Consider the following 26222-nt stretch of genomic DNA (forward strand, 5'->3'; position numbering starts at 1 on the left):
ATCTTTAAAAAAATTATAGCTAATTTAAATAAATTAAATTAAATAAATAAAAATTGAAACCACAATAATATACCACTACACACCTTTTAGAATTGTGAACATTAAAAAGATTCACCATGTCAAGTGTTAGTGAGATTGTTGAAGAACTCTCATTTATTATTGTTAGAAATGTAAAATTTTATTACACAATATGCCAATTTCTTATAGACTAAGTGTGCTTCTAGCCATATGATCCACCCTTGAGAATAATACAAAAATAGTCATTATCACTATTTCTATTCAACATTCATTTGGAAGTTATGACTATAGCAATAAGGTAAAGGGAAAAAATATAAGGACTCTAAAGGAAGAAATAAGATGATCATGTACATAGAAAAAACAAAGCAATAATGGGGTGATGGATTACTAAAATTAATGTTAATTTAGCAAATTGGATAGCAGTTCAGTATAGAAAAGTAAGTTTTAATGATTTTATACCAACAACTGAGAAAAAATAAAATTAAAGAAGAAACCCCTGATAATATTTTGAAAAACACATTAAATACAGAGTCATAAATAAACAGTAAGACTGAGACTTAAGACAGTAAAAATACCCTCCACCCTCAAAACCAGGAAAATAAACATTCTGTCACAAGTAATCTACAAAGGTTGAGCCTCTCTGAGGCACAATGCGAAAGGAGCTTAACGCCGAGGATGGAGGAGTCATGAGAGTTGTTGGGAGAGAAGGAAATACACCTCTGGCAAGCCAACATCTCCTCTAAACATAAGATAGCTCTAGAAGAATCTGAAGCCTGTGGCAACTGAAAGGAAAAGAACAAATCTCAAGCAGAGTTCGACTCCAGACTAGTTTAATTGAAACACTATCACAAAGCCCTAGATGAAGAAATGAAATACTCATTTTTAGGGATAAAGACTATTTTTTCATATTTAAGTCTTATACAAGATATCTATCAACAACAAAAAGATGAGATATATATGAAGACAAGAAAAAAACACTTTCAAATGGCAGCATTTCCTTCTTTTTATGGTATATATAACACTTTTTTGTTACTGAATCATCCATCAATGGATACTTAGGTTGTTTCCAATCTTGAATATTGTAAATAATGCTGCAATGAACATGAAGGTGCAGATATCAACATTGCGATTTCATTTTCTTCAGGTAAATACTCAGAAGTGAGATTACTTGGTCATATGGTAGTTCTATTTTTACTTTTTTGAGGAACCCTTATCCTGTTTTTCATAGTGGCTGCACCAATTCCATTACCAACAGTACACAAGGATTCCTTTTGCCCAACATCCTCTCCAGTATTTGCTATTTCTTGTCTTTTTAATAGTAGTATTCTAACAGATGTGAAGTGATGTCTCATTATGGTTCTGATTTATATATCCCTAGTGATTAACAATGTTGAGCACGGTTTCATTGAGCCATTTCTTTGAAAAAAAAGTCTTTTCAGTTCCTCTAATTTTAATTGGATTGTTTGTTTTCTTGTTAATGAGTTGTATGAGTTCTTTGGATATTCACCCCTTTTCTGATATATCCTGTGCAAATCTTCTCTCCCATTCTAGATTGGCTTTGCATTTTTTTGATTGTTTCTCTTGATGTATAAAATATTTTCCTTTGATGTTGTCTCACTTGTTTATTTTTGCTTTTGCTGCTTCTACTTTGGGTATCATATCCAAAAAGTCTGGTGCCAAGACTGTTGTTGAAGAATTTTTTCCTGTGTTTTTTTTTCTAGCATTTTTGTGGTTTCAAGTGTTATGTTTAAGTCCTATACACAATTTGAGTTAACATCTGTGAGTGATATAAGACAGAGGTCCAATTTAATTATTTTTCATGTGGATATCCAATTTCCCCAATACCATTTATTAAAGAAACTGTCCTTTCTTCATTGGTTCCCTTCTTAAATATTATTCTTGGTTCCCTTCTTAAATATTAGTTAGCCATATATATGTGGCTTTATTTTCGGGCTCTCGATTCTGTACCATTGGTCTATGTATCTGTTTTTATGTCAGTACCATAATCTTTGATTATTATAGCCTTGTAATATATTTTGAATCATGAAGTATGCAGCTTCCAGCTTTGTTTTTTCTCTACTTTGACTCTTCAGGGATCTTTGTGTTTCCATATGAATTTTAGAATTATTTTTTCTATTTCTATGAAAATGTCTTTGGAAATTATATAGAGACTGCATTTAATCTTCATTTATTTTCATTTTTTTGCCCTTTTTGATTCTCTGTATAATTTCAATTGATCTGTCTTTGAAGTCACTGATTTTTCTGCTTGGTCAAGTTTGATGCTAAAGCTATCTACTGGATTCTTAACTCCAAAATGTGTTTGGTTCTTTTCTGTTTTCTCCTTGTTAAACTTCTCTTTTTTTAAAAAAAAATTATTCACTCATGAGAGACATGGAGAGAGAAAGAGGCAGAGACACAGGCAGAGGAGAAGCAGGCAGAAGGAGAAGCAGGCTCCATGCAGGGAGCCTGACATGGGACTTGATCCCCGGTCTCCAGGATCACACCCTGGGCTGAAGGTGGCGCTAAACCACTGAGCCACCCAGGCTGCCCTCCTTGTTAAACTTCTCATTTTGTTTTTGTAGTTTGTCTGGTATCATTGAATTATTTATCTGTTCTTTGTAGTTCTTTGAGCATCTTTAGAATAATTATTTTGAATTCACTATCAGGCAATGTATGTGTCTCCATTTCATTGGATTAGTTTTTGGAGATTATTGTATTCCTTTGGTGGTATTATATTTCCCTGATTCTTCATGATACCTGTAACCTTGCAGAGGTGTCTGTATGTTTGAAGAAGCAGTTACTTTCTACATTTTATGGACTAACTTTGGTAAGGAAAGACTTTCACCTGCAATTGGGAACACATTGGAGCATACTGTGATCCTGGATCTAGTAGTGCATGACACACCAAGTCCAGGGGCATGTGGCTGGTCTGGGGCCAGGAAGGCATGAAATTTCATCATCTTAGACTTCTACGATCCATGTTGACAACAATATGGTCTGTAGATAGAGCTGTGATGAGTCCAAAAGTGGCTATAAGTACTATTGGGATCCTCCTGAGTGCCTTTAGGTTCAGTGTGTGGGGACTGGTGCAGGTATCAATTGTGGCTAGAACAAATAGTATGCACTAGCTGCAGGAGCCAACTGCAGGGGCCTGTGTATTGGCAGGGTCCAGTTACAGACACACACATAGTGGTGGGACTAAAGACAAGCAGCAAAGACCAGGGCCAACTGCAGGCACACTGACAACTGTAGGAGCCCTGGTGTGGTGTACTCTATGCTGGGTGTCACCATGGGTACACAGCAGGGGAGGCCAGCATTTAGAGTGGGGCTGAAGCCATGCAAGTGTCTAGCCGGAGAGACTAGTTACAGATCAGATCCATGGCGGCAGCTAGTGACAGGAGACAAGGCTGGATCTGGGCTGTGAAGGTCCAGCTATAAGCATGGCTACATGGTCTCCCCATGTGCACATAGATAACAGTGGAGGCTAGAGTCATGTAGGTACACAGCTAGAAAGGCTAGCCCTCCAATGTATGTGCACTGGTGGGGAACAGCTGCTGGGATCTAGGCTCTAGATACTACACAGTTGGAGAGGCCTGGGCTGACTGCTAGGATGGGTCCCAGATCTGGCAGTGGGGAGGAGAGGAAGAGTAAAAGGAGTCAGGTGGCTGCTCTCTGTGATCATGAATACCTGTGGGGCAAAAGTGGTATCTGCAGGGGTCCCATGGGGCTGCACTAGCCCTTGGTTTCTTCACTGATAATAGCTGCTAGGGTCATCTGCAGAACAGATCACTGGTTACTATGGTTGCCCTGTGCTGCATGGCTCATACTGGTAGCTCTTGCTCTTCTTTTTTGTTCGAGCTGTCTCTGTATGTCTGAGCTCTGCCAATTGTTGGGTGGGGTAAAACGAAGCAGGTCCTTCATGTAGCACCCCAAAAGGTTAGGGAAGCAGGCTGCTTATTCAGGTCTTCTTTAACTGACAAGGGGAATTATTTCTAGTTTAGGAGTTCCCTCTTGGCACTGAACAATGCCTGGGGAATGGGATGATGCAGAGAAAATTAAGGTGTTTTTCTTTCTCTTCTTGTGTAGTTATTCTTTTTCTGCTGTTCCTCTGTGTTTCAGGGGACTCCGAAGCTGTCCAAGAGCTGTTTTTGTTTATAAATAAACAAATTTTTGGTCTTTGTGGAAGGAGAGGGGCTGGGGTCTCTTATGTGGCAATTAGGGATTTGATAAATTGATTTTTGACAAGAGTGCCAAGAGAATTTAGTGAGAAAAAAATCTTTTCACAAACTGGTGCTAGGATAATTGGATACAAAATGTAAAAGAATGAATGTAGTTCACACCAGATACAAAAATTAACTCAAAATGTATTAAATGTAAATATAGAAGATAAAATTATTAAACTTTTAGAAGGAAATATAGGTGTAAATATTTGTGACTTTGAATTAGGAAAAGTTTCTTAAAGAAGGAAAGGAAAAGAATAGATATTTTTGGACTTCATCAAAAAGCACTGAGTTTTGTATGTGGGTGATGAATCACTGGATTCTGCTCCTGAAACCAGTGCTACACTGTATGTTAACTAATTTGAAATTAAATTTAAAAAACTGAAAAAATTTGTGCATCACAGTATACTATCAAGAAAACAACCCATTAAGTGGGAGAAAATATATGCAAATCATATATCTGGTAAGCATTTAGCATCCAGAACATATTAAGAAAATCTTACAACTCAACAATAAAATGATATTAACCTAATTTTTAATAGACGAAGGATTTGGATAGACATTACTCCAAAGAATTTACACAAATGGCCAACAAGCCATGAAAAGATGTTCAGCATTACTAATCACTAGGTAAATGAAATAAACTAAAATAAGGAACCACTTTATACCCAATGATATATCTATAAGAAAATATTAAAAAAAAAACAAAAACAAATAACAACATTGGTTAGAACATAGAGAAATTGGAACCCTTACACATTGCTAGTTGAAATGTAAAATGACGTTGCCACTATGGAAAACAGTTTGGCAGTTCCTCAAAATGATAACAATAGAGTTGTGACATATTTCAACAATTCTACTCTAAAGTATATATCCAAAAGAATTGAAAACTTGGAGCACTTGGGTGGCTCAGTGGTTCAGCATCTGCCTTTGGTTCAGGTTGTGATCCCAGAGTCCTGGGATCGAGTCCTGCATCGGACTCCGCACAAAGGAGTCTGCTTCTTCCTCTGCCTATGTCTCTGCCTTCTTCTGTGTCTCTCATGAATAAATAACCAAAATCTTTTAAAAAAAGAATTGAAAACATATTTTTACAAAAACATGTATATGAATATTCACAGCAGAATTATTCATAACAGCCAAAGAGTAGAAACAACCCAAATGCCCATCAACTGTTGAATAGATAAACAAAATGTGGTAAGCCCCTGAAATGGAATATTATTTAGCTGCAAAAAGCAATGAATTACTGATACATACTACAATAAGGATGAAATTGAAACATAATGTTAAGTGAAAGAAACTAAACTGACAAAAAGCCCATGTATTTTATGGTTCCATTTATACAAAATGTCCAGGATAGGCAAATCTGCAGAAACAAGAAATAGATTAGTGGTTGCTAAGGGGTGGGAGAGGAGCAATTGGGAAGGATGAGTTTATTTTGGGGATGTGGAACTATTCTGGATTAGATGGTAATGAAAGGCACACAAAATCATGAAAATACTAAAATCCACTAAGTTTTATACTTTAAAATAAAGTAATAAATTCTATATTATATAAGTTTTATATGAATAAAACAAACAATCACTCTTAGAAAACTACAAATAGAAGAGCACTTTCTTAACTTGGTCAAGGACATCTACAAAAGACCTACAACTAACATCAATTTTTAAAGGCAAGAGAATGAATGCTTTCACTAACAGAGTGGGAAGATGGCAAGAAGATTCTTTCACATACTTCTAATCAACATCGTCCTGGAACTCCTAACCAGTGCAGTAAGTCAGAAATAGACCTACATATTATAAATGAAAAAAAAAAATCATGTGATAGGATTGTCAGAAAACTAGGAGGAATTTACAAGAACATCCTCTAAAGTAAGTGAGTTTATTAGGGTTTGAAGAATTAAGGTCATTATTCAAAAATCAATATTATTTGGATATAACAGCAATTAACAGCCAGATTTTTACATTAAAAATGTTATCTGCAAGTTGCCTGTATGATACAGTTGGTTGAGCATCTGACTCTTGGTTTTGGCTCAGGTCATGATCTCAGGGTCATGAGATTGGGCCCCATATCAGGCTACATGCTCAGCGTGAAGTCTTCTTGGAATTCTCTCTCCCTCTCCCTCTGCCCATCATGTCCTTGTTCTCATTCTCTCATAAATAAATTAATTAATTAATTAATTAATTAATTAATTAATTTAAGGCATATTATCTGCAATAAATTACTTAAGTACATATCTAACAAAATATGTCCAGAAAGTATACTTATATTACATTAATGGCAAAAATAAAAGAATTCATATATAAATGGAGATACCTAATGTTCACGGATTAGAAATCTCAATATTACTAAAATGTCAATTCCTAATTTTATCTATAGATGAAATATAATTCCAATCAAAATCTGAGCAAGTTTTTTGGTAGATATCAACAAACTTAATCTAAAATATATAGATGTATAGAATGGCCAAGATAGTTTTGAAAAGGGAAAATTTGAACTAGTAATACTACCTGATTTCAAGATTTATAATAAAACTACAATAATTAGGAGTGTGGAAGTGATGAAAATTTAAATGTACAGAGCAATGAAACATGATAGAAAATCTAGAAATATGCCAACACAAATCAGGTCAACTAACTTTTGACAATAATGCAAAAACAACTCAGTTTGAGAAAGAATAGTATTTCTTACAAATGATATTTGAACAACAGGACATATTTACTCAAAAAAATCCCTGAACCTTGACACATATTTCATATCTTATACAAAATTAATTCAAAAAGAATCATGGATGTGAATATAAAACCTAAAATTATAAAACTTCTAGAAGAAAAAAGGAGAAAATATGTGTTCAGTTTTAGAAAAATAAATTTTTAACATTACACTGAAGGCATAATTCATAAAAGGAAAAATTGATAAATTAGCATTCAGTAAAAATAAAAATTTATGCTCTTTGAAAAACACTGTTAGGATAATGGACCATCTATAAGCTGAAAGAAAATATTTTTAAATCACATATTTGACAAAGAACTTTATCAGATCTAGAATATATACAAACTCTCAGAACTTAACAATAAGAAAACAATGAAATTTTCAAAATGAACAAATGAGCTGATTAGACATTTTACCAAAGAAGACATGAATGATCAATAAGAATTGGAAAAGATGCTCAACATTATTAGTCATTTAAAAAAACACAGAGTATCACGTATTACAATACATATGTATTAAACTGGCCAAAATTTAAAAACAAAAACTAGAAAAAGCAAGTCCTGGTGAGGATGCAGAGAAACTGGATCTCTCATCCTTTACTATTTGGAAGGCAAATTATACAGCCACTTTGGAAAACAGTTTGGCAGTCTTACAAAATTAAACATACATTTACCATATAATTTAGGAATCCCACTTCTCGGTATTTATGCAAGTGGAATGAACTTCTATTCATACAAAATCCTGTACATGAGTGTGGATTAGCAGCTTTATTCATGGTTGCCAAAGATGGAAACAACCCAGATGTCCTCTAAGGGAGACTGAATAAACAACCTGTAGTATATCCATAAAACGAAACACTACTCAGTTGTAAAAAGAATGTATTGATTCACAGGACATGGATGAATCTTTAGTAAATTTTGCTAAGGGAAGAAAACCAAATTCCAAATGCTATATATGGTTTGTTTCAATTTATGCAACATTTTTTTTGTTTTTGTTTTTTAAAGATTTTATTTATTTATTCATGAGAGACAGAGAGAGAGAGGCAGAGACACAGGCAGAGGGAGAAGCAGGCTCCAGGTGAGGAGCCCAATGTGGGACTCCATCCTGGGTCTCCAGGGTCACGCCCCGGGCTGAAGGCCGCTAAACTGCTGAGCCACAGGGGCTGCCCTTATGCAACATTTTGAAAGAGGCAAGACTATATGCCATTAGAGAACTATCATTAGTTGTCTGGGATTGGAAGTAAGGGATGGGTTGACAACAAAGAAATTGGGGGGGGGGGTATTTATCTGTTCTATATGGTATTTTGCTGATGGCTATATAAATCCATGTGTCTATAAAAACCATAGAACTTTTACCACAAAGAGTGAATTTTTATTTCATTCAAAAATCTAAAATCAATCAGCATATTGATGAAAGCCAAGATTGAATGCAGACTGTGACTAAAGAATCTGACTCTATTACAAGTAAATGAATCCTGGAGTGTTCCATTCAATGTGTTTCCATGAGGACAGTTAGCCTAAGAACAGAAACATCTGAATGAGGGTAGAGTAGAGAGAATCCCAGAGTGACCACCAGGATCCTGATCAAATGTGTCTCCCACCTACTCACTTACACAGTCTTTAGGTAAATAATTATCACATTTTCCTTTTGGGGCACCTGGGTGGTTCAGTGGTTGAGCATTTGCCTTTGGCTCAGATAGTGATCCCAGGGTCCTAGCATTGAGTCCTGCATCAGGTTCCCCGCAGGGAGCCTGCTTCTCCCTCTCCCTATATCTCTACCTCTCTGTGTCTTTCATGAATAAATAAATAAAATCTTTTAAAAAGTTCTCCTTCTTTCCTCAAATTTGCTATTAGTAATCCAAACCATTCGACCAGATACATCTTCCATATGCCATTTTGAGGAATTTACTTGAGCATGTACTTCTGTAAAATTGATGAGTAAATAAAAAGGAAACCCTGAGATTCACAAAACTATCTAAATGACTATTGCAATGTCAGGAAGTCCTGTGACCACAGCTTTGCCGTGGGTGTTAAAAAACAACTGATCTGAGGGTACCTTGGTGGCTCAGTCATTTGAGTGTCTGGTCTTGTTTTCAGCTCTGATCATGATCTCAGAATTGTAGGGTCAGCCTCTCATCAGGCTCTGTGCTCAATGGAAAGTCTGCTTGAGATTCTCTCCCTCCCCCTCTGTCCCTACCCCACTTGCACTGTTCTTTCTCTTTCAAATAAACAAATCTTTAAAACAAAACAAAACAACAAGTGATCCACGCTGAAGCTATCTGGCAAGGTAAGATGTTATGGATTAGATGATATACTTGAAGGTTTCAAAACAGAAAGAAAAAAAAAAACAATAAGGAAAGGATTATATTTATTAGGAGCCAAATGTTTTGCAGAAGGCACACAAAAACATTCCCATAGGCAAAGACTGGATCATTCACCTTCATGTAAACCAGCCACAGGCAAAGGGATACAATTCCTAAAAAGGTTACCTCCTTTGAACTTATGGAAGTTTGATCATCCTAATACATTAAGAAAGTAAGTGGAAAAAGCACTGTTTTGTTATTCGTCAACACTTACTGTGGTAATATTTTGCCAGCCCAAGAAAAAGGAGACTGTTACTTTGGGCTTAGAGTCTCATCCTCCCACACTGTCATGAAAATGCTATCATATTATTTTAGTTCATATTTGAATCAAAGTTTTCTTATAACATTTTTATTGTGTTCAGCTTTCAGGTTTTGAAACTTTGTGAAACATTTATTTTTCATTTTTTTAATCATTTTTTCTCGAAATATCTTTTCCCATTTCAAAACTCAATTAATAGTTAAAAGGTTTTCTAAAATGTTTATGGACTTAACTTTTTATTTTACTTATTTTTTAAATTATTAAATTAATTTATTATAATTAATTATAATTATATAATTATAATTTAATGAATAAAATTATTATAATCTATTATTATTTTAATTGGCATATACTTGACATGCAATGTTTTTTTTATTTTTTTTGACATGCAATGTTATAATTGCTTGTACATTAGGTATACATACATAGTGATTTGACATTATGCTATGTGCATTACAAGTGTAGCTACCACCTGTCTCCATGTAATGCTATTACAATATCACTGACAATATTCCCTATTTTAATTAATTTTTTCCATAACTGGAAATGGCTTAAGTTTTTAAAGTAAAATTTTTATTTACATTTATATGTGGCTGTAAGAAATAATACAGAGAAATCCCTAGTTCTCTTTACCCATGTGCCTTCAAAAGTAATATCTTGAAATTTATACTCTAATAGAACAACCAATATAGTGACATTGACACAGTCAAGACACACCCTTATGTTTCTCACTTGAACCCATGTGATCCTAACCAATCTCCCTACCTCACCTCTCCTTTCTGCTTTCCATTTGTATAGTTTTGTCATTGCAACAATATATAAATGGAGTAATCCAGTAGTAGTAATATTTGGGGATTAGCCTTTTTTACCCAGCATATATCTCCAGAGTTTCATCAGTTGGCATGTATCAGTAAAAATCATTTGCCCCTTTCTATGGCTGAACACTATTTCACATCATGGATTAACCAAAGTCTGTTTAAAAGTCCATTTATTAAAGGACATCTGGTCCCTTCCATTTTGGCTCCCATGAACAAAACTGCTACAAACAGTTGTGCACAGGTCCCTATGTGAAAATAAATCTTCATTTTTCTGAAATAAATGCCAGGAGTGCAATTGGCTGGCTGTATGTTTCTTGCATGCTTAGATTTTTTATTTTTAAGAGACTGTTTTCTGGTGTGGTAATGTTTTATTCTCTTTTCATCAGCAATGTGTAAGTGATTCAGTTTCTCTACATCCTTGCCAGTATGTGATGTTAATTTTTTGTTGTTGTTTTAGATATTTTGATAGGTGTGGAGTGATATCTCATTGTTGTTTCCATTTCAACCTACTCAATAGCTAATGATGTTGAACATGTTGTCATGTGTTCACTTGCTATTTACACCCTGTTTAGTGAGATATCTTTTCATGGCTTTTGCCCATGTTCTAATTGGGTTATTAGATTTTTTTTTTACTGTTATTTTTTTTAGTTCTCCATACACAGTAGATAGCAGAGTCCCACTGGATATGTAGTTTGCAAACACTTTTGTCCACTCCATAACCTATCTCTTTATCCCCCCAAGAAGGGCCTTGAAAGGGCCTACACATTTCAATCTTGACATAGTTCAACTTAGCAAACTTCCCTGACATGAATTTTGCCTTTTCTGTCTTGTCCAAGAACTCTTTACCCAGCACTGGATCCCAAAGGTTTTTTTAAAAGGTTTCTTTCAAAAATTTTGTAATCCATGTTTTAAACCTGTCAATGATTCAGCTTTATTTAATTTTTTTAAACAGACTTTATTTTTTAGAGCAGTTTAAGATTTATAGCAAAATTGAATGGAAGGTATGGGAGATTTCCCATATTCTCCCTAACCCCACACATCTACAGCCTCCTTTATTATCACCAAATCCCTCAAGTTGATACATATGTTACAAGTGATGAACCTAACTTGATGCATCTTTATTACTCACAGTCTATAGTTTATATGAGAGTTCTCTCTTGGTATTGTACATTCTATGAGTTTGGACAAGTATATAATAATATGTATCCACCATTACTGTATCATAGAATAGTTTCATTGCACTCAAAGTCCTCTGTGCTCTGCCTATGCATTTCTCCCTCCTTCTCAACACCTGGCAGCCATTGATCTTCTTACTCTCTCCAGAGTTTATCTTTTCTAGAATGTCATATGGTTGGAATCATACAGTAAGTAGTCTTCTCAGATTGCCTTCTATCTCTTAGTAGTATGTATTTAAGATTCTTATGTGTCCTTTCATGGCTTGATAATTCATGTCTTTTCATCTTTGAATAATCTTCCATTGCAGTGATGTATCATAGTTTATTTACTCAACTACTGAAGGACATTTCAGTTGCTTCCAAATTCTGGCAATTATGAATAAAGTTGCTAGAAGCATCAAGTGTGAAAGGTTTTGTATAGTCGTAAGTTTTCAATTTATTTGGGTATATATGGAGAAGTACAATTGTTGTATTATATACAATAAGTTTGTTTAGTCTCATAAGAAACTCAAAAAAATGTCTTCCAAAATGGATTTGCCATTTTGCATTCCCACTAGCAGTAAATGAGAGTTCCTATTGTTCCACATTTTTACCAGAATTTGGTGTTACCAGTGTTCTGGATTTTGGTGTGCTTTGTTATTTATGCTTTGTTATTTGTCATTTTAATTTGCATTTTCCTAATGATATATGATAATGAGCATCTTTTCATATGCTCATTTGACATCTTTATATCTTCTTTGTTGAGGTATCTATTCAGGTTTTTGGCCCATTTTCACATTAGTTTATTTGTTTTCTTACTGTTGAATTTTAAGAGTTCTTTGTATTATGTGTTCATAATCATTCTGTTTTTTCAAATATTTTCTCCCAGTCTATGGTTTGTCTTTAATTCTCTTGACAATGTCTTTCAAGCAGAAATTTCTAATTTTAATAAAGCACAATTTATCAACTACTTTTTTCTTGGATCATAATACATGTCTTTCGTGTTGTTTCTAAAGAGTAATTGCCAAATACAAAGTTATCTAGATTTTTTCCAATGTTATCTTTTACTAGTTTTATAGTTTTGTATTTTACATTTAGGTATTTTATTCATTTTGAATTAATTCTTGTGAAGGGTATGAAGTCTGTGTCTAGATTGATTGATTGATTGATTGATTTATATGTGGATGTTTAGTTGTTCCAGCACCATTTGTTAAAAATAGTATTGGAGTGGGGGACACCTGGGTGGCTCAGGGGTTGAGCATCTGCCTTTGGCTTAGGGTATGATCCTGGAGTCCTGGGATCGAGTCCCACATCAGGCTTCCTGCATGGAGCCTGCTTCTCCCTCTGCCTATGTCTCTACCTCTCTCTGTGTCTCTCATGAATAAATAAATAATTAAAAAAAATACTATTGGGGGACCTGAGTGGCTCATTTGGTAAGCTTCTGATACTTGATTTTGGCTCAGGTCATGATCCCAGGGTATGAGTTCAAGCCCCATGTGGGCTCCACGCTCCCCAAAGATAGCGTGATAAATTTGGTAAATTACAAATTGCTTGACATATTTCCTTTCTTTTTTAAAAAGGTTTTATTCATTTATTCATGAGAGACACACAGGGAGAGAAAGAAGCAGAGACATAGGCAGAGTGCAGGCTCCATGCAGGGAGCCAGATGTGGGACTCCATCCCAGGACTTCGGATCATGCCCTGGGGCTAAAGGCAGATGCTTAACCACTGAACCACCCAGGCATATTTGACATATTTTGACATATTTTCTAACGTTGAATTATCCATACGGTTCTTGTTTAAATCAAATTTTGGCATGTAGCATATTAACTGACATCCAATTCTAAATGTTTTATATTCCCCTGAAGATTTTTTAAACTAAGGATCACTTATTTTTCAAAACTATAGGAAATTTTAGCAAAAATATTCAAAAAGCAATCTGAATGATACTGATTCTTTGGAACTTGAAGTTCTCTCTTTATGGCCAATATAATAAATACTTCACAAGATCATATATTCTCCATATGCCAAATATGATATTCAAGATTCAGCCATTGGCTAAACTTCGTTAACTATATGATTTATATTATCCTCTTTCTCAGTTTTTGTTTTCTCAATTTATGAATTTTGAAAGGGATGAGTTAAATTATTTATTTCTCCTACAGTTCAATCCCCTATGGCTATACACATTAAAAGTTTATATATATATAGTAACATCATATATATATAGTAACATTTTTTTCTAGTTTTTTTATGAGTAGGTAATATTTCTCATTATCCACTGAAATATTTAACATAAATTTTATTTTGCCTGATATAGCTGTTTCCTGTTTCATTTTCAAACTTTTAAATGCATCTACTGGAAACAATATTTTTGGATATTTTAAAAAATAAACTGAATTTGAAAATTTTTTACTCTGAATTCTTGTTTTTAATCCATTTGAATCTATCATAACATTTAAAAATTATCACTGAATAAATATGACTTTTGGTATAAAATTCTATGAATCTTCATAAAGTTACAGATTCATGTAACCACCACCAAAATTAAGATACGGCATAATTCCATCACCACCTGCTATAGACTGAATGTTTGTATTGCCCCCAAATACTTCTATTGAAGCCCTATCCTGCCCTGTGATTATATTTAAAGATGGAGCCTCTAAAGAAGTAATTTAGGTTAAATGAGGTCAGAGGGGTGGGACTCTGATTTGATAGAATTATTATCCTTATAAGAAACATCTCCCTGGGCAGCCCGGGTGGCTCTGCGGTTTAGCAGACTTCAGTCCAGGGCGTGATCCTGGGGACCTGGGATCGAGTCCCATATCGGGCTTCCTGCGTGGAGCCTGCTTCTCCCTCTGCCTGTGTCTCAGACTCTCTCTCTCTCTCTCTGTGTGTGTCTCTCATGAGTAAATAAATAAAATCTTAAAAATAAAAGAAAGAAACATCTCCTTGTGTATATGCACCAAGGAAAGACCATGTGAGGACACAAGCAAAAAGTGGCTGTCAGCAAACCGAGAACTTTCACTAGAAACCAACCCTGCCAGACCCTATTAAGTTGTAGTATTCAAAACTGTAATAAAGTAAATCTATTATTTAAGCCAACCAGTCTATGATATTTTCTTATGGCAGCTGTAGCAGACTAATGTAGATCTTGGTATAGGAAAGTAGGTACTGCTATAACAAATGACTAAAAATGTAGAAGTAGCTTTGGGATTGGGTAATAAGTAGAAGCTGAGGGACTTTAGAGTTCCATGCTAGAAAAAGCCTGGATTGTTGTGAGGGGACTGATGATAGGAATATGGATGTTGAAGATAATTCTGGTGAGGGGCACTTGGGTGGCTCAGTTGGTTGAGCATTCAACTTTTGGCTCAGATCATGATCTCAGGGTCCCCAGATTGAACCCAGCATTGGGCTTCCCATTCAGCTGGGGTATGCTTCCCTATTCTCTCTCTCTCTTGCACCCCCCACCCACTTGTCCACTCTCTCTCTCTCTTTTTAAAATAAATAAATAAATCTAAAAAAAAGATGATTCTGATGAGATCTGATGAAGAAAAGAGGAGAGCTGGAGAGAGTCTCCATCTTCTTAGAGAATCCATAAATAAACAGATTGTTGGTGGAAGTATGAGGACTTAAGATCATTATGGTGAGGTTTCAGATACGAATGAGGAAAAAATTATTGGAAAAAAGGAAATCCTTGTAATAAAGAGGCAAGGAAATTGGCTGAATTGTGATCTAGTGTTTTGTGGAAGGTAGAACTCGCCGGTAACAAAATTGGATATGTAGCTGATGAGATTTCTAAGGAAAACTTTTCAGGTGCACCCTGAGTTTCTATTGACTGCTCATAGTAAAATGTAAGAGAAGATAAATTAATTAAAAGAGGAATTGTTAAGCAAAAAGGAATTAGAACTTGAAAATTTATGAAATTCTTAGCCTATACATATTGCAAAAGAAAAAAAATGAGAAAGCATGTCTTTAAAAGACCACTAAGGCTGCGGCTGACCAACCAGTTGGTAAGAAGATTATTATGGAGGTGAATCATAGATCTAATAAGCTCTCTCAGCAGAAGTCTCAGGAATTATGAGAGCAGAGAAAGAGATAGAGATGGGATTAGACCTCAGAGACCCTGCAAGCTAACACTGAGGGAAATAGAGAAAAGGGTAAATAGAGAAAAAGGCTGCAAACATGTATTACCCTTCAAGAAAAGGGCAGAATAGAGGCACCTGAGTGTCTCAGTCTGTTAAGCATCTGCTTTCGGCTCAGGTCATGGGATAGAACACTGCCTCAAGCTTCCTGCTCACAGGGAGCCTGCTTCTCCCCCTTTTCCTAGTTGGTTCTCAAATAAATAAATAAATAAATAAATAAATAAATAAATAAAATCTTTTTTTAAAGTTGGGGGCGGGGCAGAATGATTTAATAATTCACAGATCATCAGGGCTGCCAATCCCACCACAGGCCCAGGGGCAAGCTGATTCCTTCTCAGTTTCAGAGGTAGAATGCTGTCCTTAAATTCAGTCAGCTACCACAGAGAAGTGTAGAGGCAGAGCTTTCAAATAATGCCATGGGAATAGGGTCCTGGCAGAGTCAAAAGATCAAGACTATCCCAGAGAGCCATATTCTTATTACCTAACATAAATACCTGGGGAATTTGACTTACTAGCTCTTGGATTTGCTTGGGGCTTATTACCCCTTCCTTCCTTCTGTTTTCTTCTTTTTCAAATGATGACATCTATCCTAAGCCTATTTCACCATTATATCCTGGAAGCACATAATTTGTCAGGTTTCACAGGTTCACAAGCTGGAGACAAACTTTGCCTCAGGATAAATTATATCTCAAGCCTCACTTATATCTGATTCAGACGGGACTTTGGATTTTAGAGTTGATGCTGCATTGAGGTGAGACTTTGGGGACTATAGGATGGAATTAATGTATTTTGCATGTGAGATGACAGGAATTTGGAGATGCCAAGGGTGGAATGTTATGGATTAAATATGTCACCCCAAAAATCACATATGGCAGTCCCATTTCCCAGTGTGGCTGTATTTGAAGATGGGTCCTCTAAGGAAGCAATTAAGTAAAACTTATTCAGAAAGGTTAACCTGTAGTTTGATAGGCTTAGTGTCCTTATAATAAACACCATGAAAAAGGGCATATTGAAGACCTAGTGAGAAGGTGGCTGCCTGCAAGCCAGAATGAAACTGACCTTGCTGGATGTTGATCTTCTGATTTCTATCCCCAAGAACAATGAGAAAACAAATTTATGTCATTTATGCTACCTTGTCTGTGATTTTGTTATGGCATCCCAAGCAGACTAATATACTACCCAGATTCCTCTGTGTTATCTTCTATCCCTAATTCCTGCAAACTACCGATTTGATGGGTGATGAACCACCGGTTTATTATAGTTCTCTCTTTTTGAAAATGTCATATAAATGAAGTCATGTGTTGCATAATTTTTTTACCCTTGCATCTTTTATTTAGCATAATGCCTTTCAGATCCATCCAGGTGGTTTTGTTTATCACTAGCTCATTTTTTTTTTTTTTGCTGAGTGGTATTCCATCAAATGAATGTAGCCCAGTTTGCTTACTCATTTAGCTATTGAACAAAATAGGTTGTTACTAGATTTAGTTGATTGTCGATTGAAAAAGAGCTACTATCAATGGGTTTTGTGTGAAAATATACTTTTATCTCTGTAGTGTATATAGTCGAAAAGTGCAGTTTCTGATTGTATAGTAAATATATCTTTAACTTCATAAGAAAGTGCCCAAATCTTTTGCTGTAGTATTGTGCATAACCACCATGTATTATGGTTCTGGTTCCCCTTCATCCTCACTAGTTGTTTTTTTTTTTTTTTTTTTCTAATTCTAGAGCTTCTGTTGTGTAGTGGCATCACAGTATAATTTTAATTTGTATTTTCTAATGTCTATTTTTGTTGCACATCTTTTCAGGTGCTATCTGTACATCTTATTTGCTAAAGCATCTGTTCATATCTTTCACTCAGTTTTCTAATGGAGTTGTTTGATTTCTTACTACTGGCATTTGAGAGTTCTTTATATGTCCTAGAAAGAAGTCCTTCATTATATATGTGATTTATAAATATTTTCTGCCAACATGTAACTTGTCATTTCATTTCCTTAAACATTTCATTTCTTAAACTAACTAATGTTTTAAATTTTTATTAAACACAGTTTGTTATTTTATCATGGATTGTGCTTTTGGTGCCATGTCTATAAAGTCTTCCTAACTTCAAGTCATAAAGAATTTTTTTCCTTTTTTTCTAAAAAATATCTGAAATGAAAAATTTTATATGGTAATTCAGATATATGGCTAATTTTGAGATCTCGTTTGTATAAAGAATGAAATTTAAGTCAAAGTCTAATTTTACATATGAATGTCCAGTTGTTTTGACACTATATGCTGAAAGGTTTGTTCTGAGCAATCATTTGAACATATTTTGGAGTATATTTTTTCTGTGAGCTCATGTTTTGCTGAGGTAGCAGCTAACCAGGCCAGTGATAGGTGTTGGAGAAAGGCTGCAGACAAGGCCTCAGATTTCATTTTTCCACATCACTGACAGTTTTTACTGTCAATTATGGTTTTAATGCCTTGAATTACGGATTTTATCTCCATTAGTTTATTTCAATTATTTTATTTGAAATTACTCTTTCAGCATGTGAGATACAGTGACTTGTACATTATAATCAATATTTAACTATTATTTTTATTATTGCTATTCGATGATGATGATGATAATGATGATGATGAAGATAACAGTTTTCAAATATATATGGCTCATCCTTACCTTAGAACTTTGAACTTCACCTTGCTTCTGTTTTCCTGACTCTTTCATGATTCAGATTTCAATTAAAAATTCACTTACTCAAAAATTTTCTTGTCATCTCATTTAAAATGGTTCCTCTCAAGTCTTTCTATTATATTATTTTCTTTTAATTTTATCACTCTACATATTTCTATTTGAAATTTATTTTTCTTCACTAAAATATAAACAGTGGTCCTATAACCATTCCATCTACTATTAGAGCAAAAACCCAAACCTAAGCCTAACTAATGTGATGTTTATTATTTTTTAAAATGTGTACACATTGCTTTAAGTATTATTTATTTAATTTCACCAAATAGACACAATTTAGCAACATACTTATTGAAGACATTTCAGACCTTAGCAATAAATTTAAAGCTTATATCTTATCCTTCTTTTACTTTTTTTTTTCAGGAATGCAGTCAAAGAACACAAAAGACTTTATGCCATTTATGAAACCAGGTGAGTCCATATCTTCATTTATTTATTAAGGTTTTCTTCTGCTTTTCACTAGTGATACAAGTATTCTTAGTCATTATAATGTGAGCTCATGACCTATTTTGCTCTATATCTTGCTCTATATTTTGCTGAAACATCCACCAAATTATTATAAAGCATACATAGAAACTTAATAATAATAATAAATATAATGTATCACCTTAAGTTGCCTTATGTAATTTTCATGTAATTTTATTTAAAGTTTTAAATTAAAAATCTAAAATTAAAATTGAGTTCTAATAGGGCATCTGACTCTAGGAGTAAGTGCATCCAAGGTTAAAATAGAATGTTTTAGCATTGGAAGAAACTTGAAACATTACCATTTTACATATCTGGAAGGGTAGTCCAGAAAGGTTAGGCTCACCTAAGATCACACAGCTATTCAGAAGCATTAGGAAAGTACAATATATTACTTACTTTCATCAGTATGCTTTTAGACTGCTCCACACTGCCTGGGGAAAAAAATCCCTAAGGATTTTGTGTGTATAAAAGCAGTTGATATTCACTTGGATAGAAATGGGCTCCAACAACAAAATTTTGCAGCAAATCTTTTGAAAGTATGTATTTAACAAAAACGAAATCGTCTGATGAATTCTTGTTTATCTTTAAAAATCCAGCTACAATATAATTTGACAATTGAAATTTCTCTAAATTCCAACCACTCCACCTCCAAATTCAATCAGCATTCCAGGTTAAGTTCATCCTCCACTGGGCCCACTATTTGTTAATGTTTAAAGCTTTTCTATGTAAAGTGCTAATAATTCTTTCCTTTTTATCTTCCTTCCTTCCTTCTATATATCCAGATTCTAAGTACTGTAATATGAACTACAGTCATTATCCAATATTTTTGGTAGAAGTAATAATTTATCAGAAAACATCATTTTAGTTTATTATTTATTGTGTACATATAATTTCATTTACTTATTCAAATACTTCCTTAGGATAAATTCTTAAAAACATTATTACATGGGAGAAAAGTATAGACATTTAAAACCTTTTAAATTTATGTACAAGTTTGTACAGAATTTTGCAAAAATTTTAAGTATAGAGCACTAGTACTCACAGCCATGTAATCACCAATGAGATTGGGAAATAGCACATCAAGTCCCCTCAGCAGCTCACTCCTATCCTTGCCAGCCACTCCCTTCTCCTCTTCCCCAAAGGTAATGGTTACCATGGTAATGTCATGAACTCTATCCCCGTCTGCCTTAGGTTGGATTCCCTAGAATCGAGATTCTTTCCAAGATGAGGATTCTTTTTCCGATGATTTACAGAGAAATACTATCAGGAGAAATTTGTAAGAGTGATTAAAAAGTATGATATAAAAGGTAGATAAAATACAAAAAGCATGTTTTTGAGATACTTAGCCTTTACCTGATCTCTAGGCACTCTCTAACATCAATTATAGAATGAAGTCTGTCCACCTAGAAGCCCAGTGTTTATACACCTGCATCAAAACACTTTAATAAAGCACTGTCTCTGGGGGCAGAGCATTACTTCCCAGCCATCTCCAGGTGAGGCAGCACCTGGGCAATGTTGTGAAAAAAAAGGTGCAGATTTGAGTGATTAGTAGCCACCACTGCATCTGGGAACTAACAAACAAAGTCTAGCACCAACAGCATATGCAGCAAACCAACAGCATATGCTGCAAACAGCATATTCTGCATTATGAAGATCTATTTTATTTTCACATTAAGTTTATTTCATGTTTTTTAAGGATTCTAATTGGTCACAATTTCATGGGAAATTTACCAGAAAAGGTTTCTGGCAAAAATCACAGCTTACAGTAGTACAGTACTTCCAGAGGCCAATGATAGGTATGCATTGCCTCTGTACCTTGCCCTACCATTGTAGGTATTCTCAGCTACCACCTTGTCTAGGGTCAGCTAGCTTGCCTTGTGGTATGACCACAACCATTATCACTGAACCTCTGCTTTTCATGACCTTTTCAGGCATTTTTTAATGCCCACTCCCCAAGGCGAAGTTGACAGTTGAGACTTGGCATACATAAGTATCAAGAAATGTTCCAAATTAAAAAGCTGAAGCTTTTCCTTTAAGATTGGGAACAGTACAAGGATGCTCACTCTCACCACTTTTATTCAACATAGTTCTGCAAATCCTAGCTGGAAGAATTAGGCAAGAAAAGAAAGGCATCCAAACTGAAAAGTAAAGAGTAAAATTGTCACTATTTTTAGATGACATGATATTGTATGCAGACAACTCTTAAGACTCCGTGAAAAAAACATTAGAACAAGGAAAATTAATGAAGTCACTAGGCACAAACTCAATAAGAAGAAACTATTGGGCAGCCCCGGTGGCCCAGTGGTTTAGCACCACCTTCAGCCTGGGGCATGATCCTGGGGACCCAGGATCAAGTCCCATGGGGGGATCCCTGCATGAAGCCTGCTTCTCCCTCTGCCTGTGTCTCTGCCTCTCTCTCTCTCTCTCTCTCTGCGCCTCTCATGGATAAATTAAATAAAATCTTAAAAAACGAAGAAACTATTGAATTCTTATATATTAATAAACTATCCAAAAGAGAAATTAAGAAAACAATCCTGTTTACAATATCATCAAAAAGAGTAAAAAAAAATAGGAATAAATTTAACTAAATGAAAGATCTGTACACTAAAAGCTATAAGACATTAATAAAAGACATTGAAGATCAAAAAATGGAAAGGTAGTATGTGCTCACGATTTGGAAGAAATATTATTAAAATATCCATACTACTCAAAGCAAACTTGGGTACAGATTCAATGCAATCCCTACCAAAACTCCAATGGCATTTTTCATAGGGAAGAATCCTAAAATTTATATGAAACCACAAAAGACCTCAAATAGCTAAAGCAATCTTTAAAAAGATGAACAGGGGCACCTGGGTGGCCCATCAGTTAACACCCAATTCTTGGTTTCAGCTCAGGTTGTGCCCTCAGAGTTGTGAGATTGGGCTCCACACTGAGTGTATAGGCTTCTTAAAACTCTCCCTCTCCTTCTCCCTCTGCCCCTGCCTGCCACATGCTCTCTCTCTCTCTCTTTCTTGATCAAATAAATAAATACATCTTTTTAAAAAAATGAACAAAGATAGATTCATCACTCTTCCTGATTTCAAATTACATTTAAAGCTGCATTAATCAAAACAGTATGGTATTGGCATAAACCACATAGAAACAGAATAGAGGGCACCTGGGTGACTCAGTTGGTTAAGCATCAGCCTTTGGCTCAGATCATGATCCTAGGTCCTGGGATTGAGTCCCACATCAGGCTTCCCACTGAAAAGCGAGTCTGCTTTTTTCTCTACACCTCTTCTCTGCCCATTCCCTCTCTCTAATAAATACATTTTTAAAAATCTTTTTAAAAAAGAAACAGCATAGAGAGCACAGAAATAAACCCACACATGTAGTCAATTAATTTATGACAAATGAGTCATGAATACAATGGGGAAATCTCTTCAATAAATGGTATTGACAAAACTGGATGAACACATACAAAAGAATGGAACTGGATCACTATCTTATATCATAAACAAAAATTAACTCAAATTGGTTAAAGACCATAATGTAAAGCCTGAAACCATAAAACTCCTAGAAGAAAACATAGGCAGCTTGGATCTAACTACAAATGCAGAAATAAACAAGTGGAACCATAAAAAACTAAAATTGCCTGCAAAGGAAATCAGCAACAAAATGATTGTATATCTGAAACCTATGGAATGGGAGAATATATTTCCAAACAAGAAATCTGATAAGGAGATAATATCAAAAATATATAAAAATGTCACAGAACTCAATAGCAAACAAAACAAAACAAAACCCAACTAATCCAATTTAAAAACTGGGCAGATGATCTGAACAGACATCTTTCCAAAGGAGACATACAAGTTAGATTCATGAAAAGGTGCTCAACATCACTAATCATCAGGAAAATGCAAATCAAAACTACAGTGAGATGTCGCCTCACATACAGAATGGCTATTATCAAAAGACAAGATATAGCAAGTGTTGACAAGGTTGTGAAGAAAAGGGAATTCTTGTGCACTGCTGGTGGGAGTGTAAATTGGTTCAGTCACTATGAGAAGCAGTATGGAGGTTCCTTAAAAAATTAAAAGTAGAGCCATCACATGATCCAGCAGTTCTTTTTTTTTATAATAAATTTATTTTTTATTGGTGTTCAATTTGTCAACATACAGAATAACACCCAGTGCTCATCCCGTTAAGTGCCCCCCTGAGTGCCTGTCACCCATTCACCCCCACCCCCCGCCCTCCTCCCCTTCCAGCAGTTCTACTTCTGGATATTTACCTTCAGAAACTAAAAATACTAATTTGAAAATATATCTGCACTTCATGTTCATTGCCGCATTACTTGCAATAGCTAAGATTGCAAAATAACCTAAGTGTCCACTGACGGATAAATAAAAGTGGTATGTATAGATACAATTGAATATTTTCCAACCATGAAAAAAATATCTTGCCGTTTGCAGCAACATCTATGGACCTTGAAGGCATTATGGTAAAGGAAGTAAGTCAGACAGAGAGACTAATACCATATGATTTCAGTCATATGAGAGAGAAAGAAAGAAGAAAGAAAGAAAGAAAGAAAGAAAGAAAGAAAGAAAGAAAGAAAGAAAGAAAGAAAGAAAGAAAGAAAGAAGAAAGAAAGAAAGAAAGAAAGAAAGAAAGAAAGAAAGAAAGAAAGAAAGAAAGAAAGAAAGAGAATGAGCTTATATAGAGAACAGATTGGTAGTTGCCAGAGGTAAGGGCTTTGGGAGGGCTTGACAAGATGAGTAAAGGTAGAGAAAAGTGCAAACTTCCAGTTATAAAATACGTAAGTCCTAAGAATGTAATGCACAATATAGTTAGTAATACTGTATTGTATATCTGAAAATCGTTGAAAGTAAATCCCGAAACTACTCATAACAAGAAAAAATTTGTAACTATATATGGTAACAAATGTTAACTAGGATTGTGGAAATTATTTTGCAATGTATACAGATACTGAATTTTGTTGTACACCTGAAACTAATAGAATGTTATATGCCAATTATACATCAATAAAAAAGAAAGAAAGAAATGCTCCAATGGATTATCTATGAATCAAACATATTCTTACCTGTACTATTTCTCTTCATAATCATATGGATCAATTCCCCCATCAATATGGCAACTACATTGTTAGCCAGATGATTTACCGGCAAAAGGATACAAAAGTGCACAACAAACATGGCTTTATATTTAATAAAGCTATTACTACATTCATTCGTAGAAGTGTCTCTTCTTTGGGAACCAGGACATGTAGATCCACACTGTTGATCAATTTTTATTAACCAAAGTCCATAGTTTACATTATAGTTCACTCTTGTGAATTTATAGGTTTTAACAAATACATAATGACATGTATCCATCATTACAGTATCATACAAAGGTATTTGACTATCTTAAAAATCCCATTTCCACCTATTGATCCCTCACTCTTTTCCCCTGAATCTTTGGGAGCTACTGATCTTTTTGGTGTCTCCATTATTTTACCTTTTCCAGAATGTCATATAGTTGGAATCATACACTATGTAGTCTTTGTAGATTGGCTTCTTTCACTTAAAAATATGCATTTAAGTAATTCCATGTATTTTTGTGGCTTTATAACTGAATAATCTTCCATTATATTGATAAATCACAATTTATTTACTTATTTTTAAAATATTTAATTAATCAATCAATCAATCAATTAATTAATTTAAGGCGGGAAAGAGATCACAAGTAGGGGGAGGTGCAGAGGGAGAAGCAGACTCCCCCACTGAGTGGGAATCCTACCTTCAGGCTCCATCCCAGGACCCCAGGATCATGATTTGAGTCAAATGCAGATGCTTAACCTACTGAACCACCCAGGCGCCCCTACAGTTTATATATTTAACTATTTAAGGAACCTTGGCAATTATGGGTAAAGCTACTATAAACATTCATGAACAGGTTTCTCTGTGTCATTAAGTTTTTAATTCACTTGGGTAAATACCAAGAAATGTGGTTGTTGGATGACTCTTCCAAAGTGCCTGTACCATTTTGCATTCCAACTAGCAACAAATGAGAATGAGAATTCCTGTTGAATTCTTGCTAGCATTTGATGTTGTTTGTGTTATTTGGATTATATATATTATATATATTATATATTATATTATATATATGTGTGTGTGTGCTTCATTTTTGTTTTAATCATCATCAAATCCTTGATGACATACAATGTTGAGCATCTTCCCATATGCTTATTAGACATCTGCATATCTTCTTTGGTTAGATGTCTTGTTCATATTTTTACTCATGTTTTAATTGGATTGTTATTAAATTCTAAGAGTTCTTTGTAAAATTAGATACCAGTACTTTATCAGATATGTTTTTACCAGTCTGTGACTTATCTTTTCATTTCCTTAGCAATGTTTTATGCTGGGCAGAAGTTATTTATTTTAATCAAGTCCAATTTTTTTCTCCCATGGATTATGCTTTTTGTGTTGTATCTAAAATTTCAACACTAAACACAAGGTCACCTAAATTTCCTCCTATGTTATTACCTAAGAGTTTTATAGTCTTGCATTTTTTTAAAAAGATTTTATTCGCTTAATTGAGAGAGACAGCACACAGAGGGAGAGGAGAAGCAGACTCCCCGCTGAGCAGAGAGCCGGACACAGAGCTCCATCTCAGGACCCCAAGATGATGACCTAAGCTGAAGGCAGACACTTAACTGACTGAACCACTCAAGCACCCTTATAGTTTTGCATTTTACATTTAACCCTAGGATCCATTTTGGGTTAATTTTACTGAAAGGTGTAATATCTTTGCTTGTTAGTTAGGTTTGCATGTGAATGCCCAGTTGTTTTGGCATTATTTGTTGAAAAGTTTATTCTTCCATTACTGAATTGCCTTTGCTCTTTTGTCCAAGATCAGTTAGCTATATTCATGTGGATCTATTCCTACACTCTCTATTGTGTTCCATAGACCTGTTTTTCCATTCTTTCATCAATACCACAGTCTTGGTTACTGTATCTTTCTAGTAAGTCTTGAATTTGAGTAGTGCCAGTCCTTTGATTTTCTTCTCCTTCGATAGCGTGTTGGCTATTCTGGGTCTTCTGCCTTTCTATATAAAGTTTAGAATCCATTTTTCAACGGATACAAATAATATTCTGGTATTTTGATTGTGATTGCATTGAATCTATAGAGCAAGTTGGAAAGAATTGAGATAATATTAAGTTTTCCTATTTATGCACATGGAATATCTCTCCATATTGTATAGATCTTCCTTTATTCCTTTTACAAGTGTTGTAGTTTTGTGGTTTTCCTCTTCAAATCTTGTGTGTATTTTGTTAGATTTATCTTTCTTAATTT

At 34.7% G+C, this 26222-nt stretch overlaps 1 long non-coding RNA gene across 1 annotated transcript in view; it reads left to right on the forward strand.

Moving 5' to 3' along the window:
• Positions 1–11556: 11556 nt before the first annotated feature.
• LOC140610062 (uncharacterized) overlaps positions 11557–26222 on the forward strand; it is a 57984-nt gene continuing 43318 nt past the window's right edge. The window contains exons 1-2 of the long non-coding RNA XR_012011841.1: positions 11557–11750; positions 18777–18824. This is a non-coding gene — a long non-coding RNA (uncharacterized lncRNA). The remainder of the gene's footprint in view (positions 11751–18776; positions 18825–26222) is intronic.

This window comes from Canis lupus, chromosome 2 (assembly GCF_048164855.1).
Source record: "Canis lupus baileyi chromosome 2, mCanLup2.hap1, whole genome shotgun sequence".
Taxonomy (NCBI): Eukaryota; Metazoa; Chordata; class Mammalia; order Carnivora; family Canidae; genus Canis; species Canis lupus.